This window comes from Columba livia, chromosome 16 (assembly GCF_036013475.1).
Source record: "Columba livia isolate bColLiv1 breed racing homer chromosome 16, bColLiv1.pat.W.v2, whole genome shotgun sequence".
Lineage (NCBI taxonomy): Eukaryota > Metazoa > Chordata > Aves > Columbiformes > Columbidae > Columba > Columba livia.
The window spans coordinates 4,678,385-4,688,846 of record NC_088617.1 but is presented as its reverse complement, the minus strand read 5'-3'; the positions used below and the strand labels follow the sequence as shown (position 1 = coordinate 4,688,846).

The following is a 10,462-nucleotide window of genomic DNA, read 5'->3' as shown; positions in this document are numbered from 1 at the left end:
TACTGATTCAGTTGCTTCTTTACTAATCCTCACAATTTACCTCCCGTGCTCACGCAGAGCATCACAGCTCCCTTGATGTCCTCAGCCCATGTATTCAAAGACCAGGAGGCACAGGGATGATGAATGAATGTGACCTTTAGTGTTATTGATCTATACCAGGAATCACTGCATCACTTCTGTGCTTTTCAGTAATGAGGAGCTGATTTCCAGCAGCCAAGTACCCAGCACCAGATGTCTTGTTTTTTTTTTATTGGAGGCCCAAATGGGGTTATTTCAGAAGGAAAAGGGAAAAAGAGAAAAACGCTTCAGTGTGAAACCCGGCCCCTTTCTAGCTGGCGTGGCTCTGCTGAGCTCTGTTGTTTTACACTTAAACACACACAGAAATTGCAGTGCTGGCATCAGCAGGAAACTGCTGATCTGAAGATGCCATAAAAAGAAGCCAGGTTTCTTGGAGTGGGTCTTCCAGCTTTATTTAGTCTTCAGTTCTCCGTGGCATCAAAAGGGCCATGGTGTACCTGGAAACCTGCTGGTCTGGCACTCCTGAGTTGGGTTTTGGAACAACCTACCTGCCAAACCCATGGAGGTGTTTACCCCACCCTGAACACAGCAGGCAGGGAGGCAGAGGACACGGTGCTCCATGTCCTGCAGCACCCCAGGAGCATCCCTGGCTCATCACCCAGCTTACCTGTGTGTTTTGTGCCACGCTGCAGCTCAGGATGCTGAATTCAGCACAGCGCTGCACAGTGATGCATGGTGTCCTGACCTCCTTTGCAGCTTGTTCGCGACCCCAGCACCCAAAGCAGCACAGGTGCTTGAGTTTTCAGTCTTGAGGGCTTCTCTGGGGGCAGCACCTCCCTAAACCCCACCAGAAGACGGGGTTCCTTCTTCCCAAAAACAGAGGGTGAAAAGCTGTCAGCAGACACTTCCATGCACGTCCGGAGCTGCAGCTGCCAGAGGAGGAACTTAGGGGAAATATTACAGCACATGCAAAGAGCTGAGGGCTGGTGGAGGAGAGGGCTGGTGGACAGAGGAAGGGGAACCATGGGAAGATCCGCAGGGTGTTCCAAAAGGAAGCAGGGTCTTGCGCTGTGTGACACCTGCTTGGGGCACCCCATCAATCCATGCTCACCATGCTCATCCATCCCCCGAGCTCCCCTCCCCAGCAAATCCACCCCAGCCCTAATGCAACAGAGGATGAGATGCAAGAAAATCCTTTAACCCATCTGAGTGGAGGAGCCCTCATATCTCCCCTAAAAGCATTTTCTCCCCCATCTCCTGGAGGGCAGTGGAAAGATGGGGCCAAGCATTTCCGTTCCTGCCTGCATCCCACACAGGAGTATCTGGAGCCCGCAGGCTCCTCAGCCCACTCCCCTGCCTTGGAGGCCGGGGTATAATTCACATTTTATGAATGGAAAGCGCCCTGGGCTATATTTAGCAGCAGCCTGAGCCTGAAGGGCAGGAGGAGCATTTGCTGTTGACTTCAAGGGCTTGGAACAAGCCTGCCTTGTTATGTTTACCGTGCAGCACTTTGCTGGAGAGGCCAAGAAAGCACCGAGTGGCTCATTCTTGAAGGCTGATGGATTAAGCAAACAGCCACAATAATTAAAGCCACATGGGGAAAGGAGAGAGGTGGTGGGCGGGCTGGGGGGGCCTTGAGGGGCTCCTGCCTTCCCCAACCAGCCACAGGCTGCATTTAATCTGATTTTCACAGCAGGTCCCGCACATGAAAATGAGGAGCTTTGCGGCTCCTGGAGGAAGCACTTCCCTGCCACGGGGAACATATGCTCCACGTCACGGCGGAGTTGCTGGTAGCATTGGCAGAGCTGTTTATTTGCATAATCAGTGATTAACACAAATGTCTCGGACAGGCGCCAGCCATCCAGTTGTATGTTCTCACTCGCTCGCGGGCCGGCAGCACCCGTCTCTGCTGGATCCTACAATAACCCAGCGCGTGTCAGGGAAACACCCACCAGCTTTAGAGAGCTGGGCTGCCCTGCAGGCCCATCTGGCAGCTCTTTCTGTGCTCCTGAACTCTATGTGGAGCTTTTCCCCAACGACAAGGCAGCCAGAAATGGGTATAAAAGGAAGCATGAAAAAACCTTCACGTGACTCCAAGAGCTGGGGTTTTAGGAGAAGCATCAAATTCATTAGGGATGCTCCGGATAACTTACGCTGTGTGCAGCCAGTGTTGCATGAGCAACCCCAGAGGATGATGAGACTCAAAGCAACAGGGGTCCCAGAGCCCCATCACATCAAGGAGACATTTCAGATCCTGGAGCTGAGTGTACCTTCAAAAACATCAAGAAGAAAATAAAATCCTGGCTTTTCCTGCACGAAACAACACCCCAGAGGAACACGAAGTCTGGTCTTGGTCTGTCTCCCTTTTTGCCAGGGCTGTGCAGCACTGTCCCGGCCGTTTGGGAGAAGAGTTGCTGCCATCTAGTGAGCCCAGGCACCAGCACCCCGCCTGCTGAGCACCACTGCACCCATCACCCTGCCTGCTGAGCACCACCGCACTCATCACAGCGCCTGTGCCCAGCGGCTCAGGCCAGCCCGGGAGCCATGCTGGATGCTGGGGATCACCTGGGCATCTCTGGCCAATCTAGGGGGACATTTTCTGCCCAGTTCAGAGGGTTTGGCTGTTTTTTGGTTTTTTTTTACACAGCCATTGCATTGCGTTTTGCCCCAAACCATACAGCAGGTTTCCTGATGTGTTGTTTGAGTGTTTTTTGGAGAGTGGGGGGCAGCTGTGGCACACAGAGTGTGCAGGGAATGTCCCTTACCTGCTCACCCAGCCCAAATCCAGCCTGGTGACACCGTTCTTGGCACCAAGCCGGCCAGCAGGCTGGCTTGCTTGTAAGGTGATTGGCAGGCAACCACACCTGCAGAAAAGCCAGAAAAACTCGGGTTAAAAGGAATTTTTGCACCCCCTGAGCACGTGGGGTGGGGAGCTGGCCTAGGGTCTCTGAGAAACTGGGTTGTTCTGTACCAGCGAGGTGTTTGCCTTGGCAAGGGCAGCCCAGGGCAGGTCCCTCTGCTGCATCGTGGCTTCGTCACCTCCCCACACAAGCGTGGCCAGGGTGGTGGCAGCGCTCCCACGTCCCTGCCCGTCCCCTGTGGAGGAGCACAGGGCTGCGGGTGGGCATCACCGGGGTCCCCACGTCAGGACGAGCTGCTGCAGCCAGTACTGGAGACACAGAACAAGCGGGGCCACCCCAGCCAGAGCAGCCTGGCCCTGCCAGCCCTAAACCCTTCACCTGGGTCTGTCCCTGCCCCACAGCCCCAGGCAGAGCCTCTGGCTGGTGTAAATACCTGTATCACCATCCCAGGAGAGCAGGGGGTGCAGGGATGCTGCTCTGCCCACCAGCTGGGGTAAAGCTGCAGAGAGAAAAACCCCTTCTTGGAAATGTGGTGGCCCTGAGGCTGATGCCCAGGGCTAGTGCAGTGCACAAATGGGGCTCAGCCAACAAGATGGAACCAAGGGGCCGGTTACCACATCATGAGCCAGAAACTCCTCTTCCCTACCAATCCCTCGCACTGGTCCCAGCCCTACCCACAGACCCCAGTGGGGTCCCACTACCCCGAGCATCCCCTGGCCCCAGCCCTGCTCACAGGTCTGTAGGTTTGGGCAGTATCCAGAAACCCTGTGCTGACTTTATCCTTTCTCTGACAGAGCTATAAATAACCCAGCTGGAATGTAAAACTATACCAGGGCCAAAATAAGTTGAGTTGGGTCTTTGACAAATTACAGTTACCTGTTCAAGAGACTCTTAAGTGCATGGGGAACTGCCCAGGGCTGCAGCCCCGCTGGCCAGACTCTAAATGAATAAATAAATAAATAGCATCAAGGACAGAGCAAGCCAGAAACACTCGTGGGTGTCTGTGTCACCAGTGATGGCAGGAGCAGATATTATTAGCCCCTGTCCCAAAATGGGCTGTTCAGGGCATAGACTGCCATGCTTCTGTACCCACAGCTCCAGGCGCTTAACCTCGCCCATGCGGCCGAAAAGCCTGTGGAAAATTCAGTTTCCTTTTTTTTTTTTCCTTAAAACAAGAGAAACAAGTTGAAAACAAGCTCACTCCTGGCAAGCTGCAGGCTCCCCGCAGCCCAGGGAAGGACTGAGCGCGGGGGCCAGCAGCATCCCACGGGGACGCAGGGCTGGACCACCGCTCCAGGGCTGCACCCAGGGCTTGGGGCTGGATTAGGGGAGCAGGGTCGGCGCTGGGCACCGCTCCCCATGGCTGCCCCACGCTGCAGCGCTGCTGGGGGTTCTGGGGGGCGCAACGGGAAGATCTGGCAATCTGCTTTCATCCCACTCTCAAAAATGACACACAGAGTTTTCTCAGGGTTCACTGGGAAGGGAAAGTAGGTTTTTTTAAACGGCTTAAATAAACAACTGAGTTTGAAAAACACAGGCCTGATTTCCACGAACCGTTGCTGTAATTAGGCATGCAAAGCAGGCAGACAGGTATAGTGGCACCGAGCGGGTGCAGCTCCCTCCCTGTGAGCCCAGTGAAGACTTGGTGTCTGTGGAGTCGCTGGCAGAGTTGAGCAGCACCCCTGGGTGCTCATCCACGGCCCCAGGGCTGTCGGGCTCGGCGCTAGCCCAGCTTTGCTCAGAGCACCTCGTGGAGCAGGCAGCATCATGCAGCACCGTGCACGGAGTGTGCTGGCTGCAAGAACCCCCGTGCCCCCTGGCACATTAAATCTGGCCTCCAGCCTTGGGACATCTTGGGGACACAGCCTCAAGTTCCCCCATTGGTGCTCCTCACCTCTGCATCAGGCCTGGCCAGGACATTCCACTCCAACTGGTTTCTGCAAAGGAACCGGGATGTCGGGATGGGCACCAGGCTCTGCCAGGACAGCGGCTGGAAGGACAAGCAGCGCCTGAGGGGCTGAGACCCCAGAAGGATGTGTCCTTGCTCCCTGTAACCACAACCGTGGCCTGGCTCTGGTCGCAGCCACAGGTAGCACCAGGATTTCAGGGTGTGGGCTGAGCAGCAGACACTATCTGGGAGTGAAAACAACCAACCAACCACCAAACCACCAGGGGGAATGAATTGCTACAGCTTTGATGTGTGAGCACCACTCGGTCCAGCACAAAGCCACTCCCAGAGAGCCTGGCCCTGGGAACCTCCTGGGGAGCGGGACTGTGAGTGAGCGGAGCGTCCTGTCCCAGCCAGACCCTGCCTGTACTGCTGCCCGTCTGTCCCCGCCTGAGCCCGTCCCTGCGAGAGAGGCTGAGCCCTGCCAGGGCCAGGGGACACGGTGCCGGGGGCTTTAGCCCTTTGCACACCCACTGCACAGGGATGCTCAGCCTGGTCCTCACCTGCCAGACCCATGTGGGGCTGATGCCAGACCACTGGCACAGCAACTGGGGGGTTCTTCATCCCACCCCCGCACCAAGGGGCTGCCAGGAGCCCCCTGCCTGCAGGGGAGCGAAGGGAGCAGCTTCCACCGCTGCCCCCCTCCAAGCCCCAAACCAGCCCCCAGCCAGGGAGCTTGCAGTGACTGCCATGTACAGGATGGGGCTCCACGGGGCAGAAGAAAAGGTGCTTTATTCAACCTGCTCCAGCATATGGCTAAATTAACCAGACCAGGATTAGTGCTTAGAGGCAGGGGGGGATTCGCTCTTTGCTCTCTGCCCTGGGGTGCACAACCAGGAGCTCCAAGACAGAAACCCCCCACCCCAGCCATGGCTCCCAGGAGACCTGGGGACATACACAGGGTTTGTGCCCACACCACTGCCCAGTGTCACTGTCTCCTCAAACCCAGCCGAGAGCTGACACATGTGGGTGCACACACACCCTCCCAGGCTGGGCTGGGGGGAGCGGGCAGGTCTGAAGGGCTCTTTGTTCCCCCATGTAATTATACCCAAACAGGGGAATAGAAACGTGCTGAAAACCCCTCTCTGGACCTTGCTGACAGGAGCTGGAGTGTTTGGCTGCACAGTGGCCCCATTGTTCCTTCCTGCATGCCTGGGGCTGCCGGCCCACCTCCTGCACCCCCCGCTTCCCCAAAATAACCAGCCCGTGATTAAAAACCGGGTCTTTTCTCTCCACAATGTCAACACTGGGCAAAATGCCTGGCAAAACGCCAGGGCTGGCAGGGTGACACTGCGGCAGCAAGGGCAGCACCCATGGAAGAAAAGGTGCCTTTCGGCACTGGGAGCACCCCGAGCACCCCAGGACCTCACAACAGCCCAGATGGGCAGAGCCATGGGGATATCAGCACTCGTGTCTATCCTTGTCCATACCAAACCACACAGAGGTCTGATACCTGCCCCATGCTGAAACACTCCCGCCCTTGGCATGCAGAACAGAAATGGACTTGCGGCTGCAACAAACTGGTTTCCAGCAATGAACTGGTTGTTGGTGGTATGACTGCTCACTGGGGCAGCAGCAGGGGACAGCACGTGAGCCTACTCTTCATGCTGGTCCCAGCAGGTTGCCTTCAAGGTCTGGGTTTGCTTTCAGACTGTGCTTCATCCTGAGCCTGCTGCAAGGAGACATGCACGAACCATCATCTTCCTGGTATCCCCAGGAAAGGCTCAACCAAGGCCCAGGGTTTTGGATCACTTTTGCCAAGGACAGACTCGCAAAACACACCTGCAATGAGCACAGCAGCTTCGGTAGCCTTGGTGACCAGATCCTACAGAAGCAGCACCTGGGATAAGGACAGGCAGGGATTGGCTGCAGGCAGATGTTTAGCACCTTGCACATCTGGCTGTCTTGGGCACACAGACAAGCACCTGGAACAAGGGACCACCAGTGCCAGGAGAGCATCCCATCCTGCAACCGAGTGGAGATGCACTCACAGGGCTCAGGATGGCCCCACGTGGTTTCCATCCCATGGCAAAGCACACAATGGGGCGGCTGAGCTGAGCCAGGAGCTCGGGCTCCACACCAAACCAGCCCCTGTCCCCGGGGCTGGGGGTGCTGCTGGAAGCCAGCCTGGCTCCACCACACCCTCCGTGATGCTCGGCACAGCCCTCGCAGGTCCAGGCTTGCCAGTGGCTCTGAGGGCACAGCTCCCAGAGCTGTGAACGTGGCAGCTCGTTGCAACATGCTGGTCCCAGGCCAGGACATGCCTGGGGAGCCGCTGGGGCTGCCAGCACCCAGTGGGACCCCCATGCTGGGGGGTGGGGGTTCCCCCCTGAGGTAGGCTGGCTGGCACCCCCAAACCCCACACTCGGCACAGCTGCGGGGGGATTTTCTCAGGTGAGCTCCCAGCATCATGAGGTCACACAGGAGCTGCTCCCCCAAGGTCCATTCCCCACCATCGAGTTCTGCCTCATCTCACAGCATCAATCAGATGCGCCTTCACCACAGTGACCCTGCATTATGAAGTTTAATCTATTCCCAGAACAAAGGCATCATTACAGCTTTTCCCACCCACACTTTTCCCAAGGCACCAATGGATGGCAGGAGAAATCCCCACTCCTGGTTTCCACATGGGGACCATCTCATCTGCTGGGGAAAGGGAGAGGGAATGGGCCCACCCCTGTGGTGGTGGGACACATGGGGGTCATGGGGGGGACTGTCTCCACATGGGATGAGCTTGGGGCACAGCACAGTCTGATTGTCTCCAGACACAAAATGTAATGACCCCACCTCTATAAAACTGCCCACGAGCTTCAGCTGCAATAGTTGTGACAAAAAGTGACATAGCTAATGCCTTGACAACGTTTCCTCTGCATCCTCCCTGTAGGGAGCACAAACCTGGGCTGGGGAGCACCTTGGGAAGCACTTACGCCCCACTGAGAATTCAGGAGTTGGTGGCATCTCCAGGTGAGAAGCTGTTTTGGTCTCTTCTCCCCGTTCCTGCCAAGGGCTCAGGGCCATTAGCTGCAGTGAAGCCACGCACTGCAAAAATAGAGTAATAATAATAATAACCATATAATAATAATAAATATATAGAGAAAAAATATAAAAACACATAGAAAAAAATTTGGAAAAAAGAAGAAAAAGCTATTTTTAAAAAGGCAAACCCCTCAGCAGCCAGCATTTCTGACCAGCATTACCACCGCTGTGATTTGCAGTCTCGCACCTGAGAGCAGCTCTTGCCGAGGAATTCCCAGCCGTGGTGCGGTGCCACGGCGGGGCAGCCTGTAATTAGCAGAGCAGCTCCCCGAAAACATCCTCTCCCCGATGGGGGGCCGTGTGGAAGCGATGGCAGCAGGCGGGAGGCGGGCAGGGGCGGGCAGGGCTGACCAGGGTTTCCCAGGAGGTGGCAGCAGACACAAGGCGAGCGGCAGCGAAGCGCCCGGGGACACCGGCCCCAGCGCCGCAGGGAAACAAGGGGCCCGAACACCTGTGAACTCCACCTCAACGCCCCCTGGAAGCCGCAGAGCAGAGGGGATCAGCAAGGGTGCCCTCGTTCCCCCGAGCCCCTCCTGCCAGGGAGGGTTTTGGGAAGGGCAGAGCTGCCCACGGCTGCTCAGTCGCATCAGTACCCAGGAGGGTGCCCGATATTTTCAAGCCAAGCAAAGCAGGTCCTCAGGGGTTTGGTTCTAAGACCAGAGCAGCACTAGGAGGAAAAACAACTAAGCGGTATCTCAAGGGTCAGAGCTGAAGACCAGAAATTCCCAAGGCCTTAGCGTGAGTCGCCCCTCAGCTAACACCAGACCCAGGCAGGCTGGCCGGGGAGGGCAGAAACGCGGTCGGAGGCAACGGTGACAAATCCACCCCAGGACCTGCAGCCATGCAAGCACGGGCAGGCAGCCAGGCTTGTGCTCCAGGGAGCTGCATGGTACCCATCCAGATTGCTTTGTAAAAACAAGGCACTTTTACGCTGAGGGCGGTTTTGGAAAGTGCACGGGCTTCTTGCAACAGAGATGAAACCCAGGAGAGGGAAAAAAAAGACAAACACATTATTCCAAGGAGCACATCCAAGAACCTGTCACAGCCACACGAGGCACGAGAACATGAAGATCACAGGCGTACGTCACCGATTTACTGGTAAACAGCAGCTCCCATGGAGCAAAGATCAGCCCAGCAAGCATGTGGCTGCTTGGTACCAGTGGCAGATTCTCAGGGGACCCTCAAGCGCACCGGTGACAGACCAGGCAACAAGGAGCAGAGCTGGGGTTTGCTACTCACTCACCCCCAAGGGAGCCTGTGTACCAGTCCCGATTTGTTTCCTCCATCCCTGCTAATCCTAACCACCCAGAGCAGGAGTTCCCACCAGGGAGAAGGGAATTAGATTTTCTCAAGGAGGATAATCCATTTAAATACGGCACTACTTAGTAAGGAGACTCAGCGCTTTTCCCAGGCAGGAGCCCCGCTCTCTGCACAGCCCTCCTTGTCCCATGTCCCTGGCAAGCAGAGCTGGGCCCCATCCCTCAGGAGCACCAAGCTGCCGGAGCTGAGGGGCTTGGAGAAGCAGCAGCTTCCTCCAGGTCTCGCTTAAGAGCTGCTTTAGTCCCCAGTGGCATGAAACCACCTGGGGACTTGCTCCTGGAGCAGCTGATCCCAGGGAAGCTGCAACAGCTCTTCCACCGCTTTGATGGCCCATGAGTTAAACAGGGTTGGCTTGAAACTTGGTCAAGCAGGACTCTCTGCACATTGCTCCCCTCTTTGAGGGCACAGGAATGTGCTGCTGTCGTCAGGGGACGTGCACAAGCCCATCTATACATCCCACTGTCCCTTCTGGCTGCAAGGGGACAGCCCTCACAAAACCGAATGCCAGATAAGAAACTGACTCACCTCACTGCGCCATGCTCCATCGGCTTTACTTGCCTGGAGGAGCTTTGGTGGCTCCAGAACCCCGGTGACACTGGTCCTGCTGGAGCCACTGGTGGGTCAGATGCTGAGGACAGCTTGGGAGCAGCTGACAAAGCCCCTTTGAGCTGCGGGTCACCACCAAGCCAGATCCCAGCGTGCCTCCCGTTTCAGTAAACCAAAAAGTTACACAAACACGAGCTCCCTGTTATCCAGCTCCCAAAAGTAATTTCAGAGCAGAAACAGTCCAAAAAGCCAATTTTAGAAAGTACCAGTTTATTTGAAAGAAAAAAAAATAAAATATCAGTAACAGTGGAAAATCCCCAGGAGCAATTACACAAGAGAATCTAAATATCCCAAGCAGCAGACACCGCTCCTGCCCTCCTGGTAGGGCTGTCCACGGGCAGTACAATCCTCCCTCTCCTTCCCAGTCAACAGTGACCTCTGTGCAGATTTTAGAGCCTCCCAGAGCTCCCAGTTTCCCCGAACACACTTGTACGAGGACCAAGCGAGTGAGTCAACCTGGAGGAAGACCCTCAGGAGAAGTCCTCCCGCACCAATGTCTCAATTCACAGCTCCCCTGCCATCTCCACTTCGCCTGCGTAGCTCCGAAAAGCAGCTGCCACCAGCTGAAGCTGAATTTCTTTGTTCTAGCACCTCTACAAATTTGGCCTCAAGCCTACAACAAAGGCTCGGTAAGGAGGCTTCGGGAGCCGATGGGATTTCCAAACAGCCTTTG

At 56.1% G+C, this 10,462-nt stretch overlaps 1 long non-coding RNA gene across 2 annotated transcripts; it reads right to left on the bottom strand.

Moving 5' to 3' along the window:
- Positions 1–2,152: 2,152 nt before the first annotated feature.
- On the bottom strand, positions 2,153–4,908 carry LOC135575567 (uncharacterized). 2 transcript variants are annotated; one of them, XR_010466551.1, is made up of 3 exons: positions 4,774–4,908; positions 2,784–2,882; positions 2,153–2,288 (listed from the first exon to the last, which is right to left on the bottom strand). It is a non-coding gene; the product is annotated as an uncharacterized LOC135575567 (long non-coding RNA). The 2 variants fall into 2 exon arrangements; XR_010466552.1 differs by lacking the exon at positions 4,774–4,908 and adding an exon at positions 2,990–3,118.
- Positions 4,909–10,462: the final 5,554 nt, after the last annotated feature.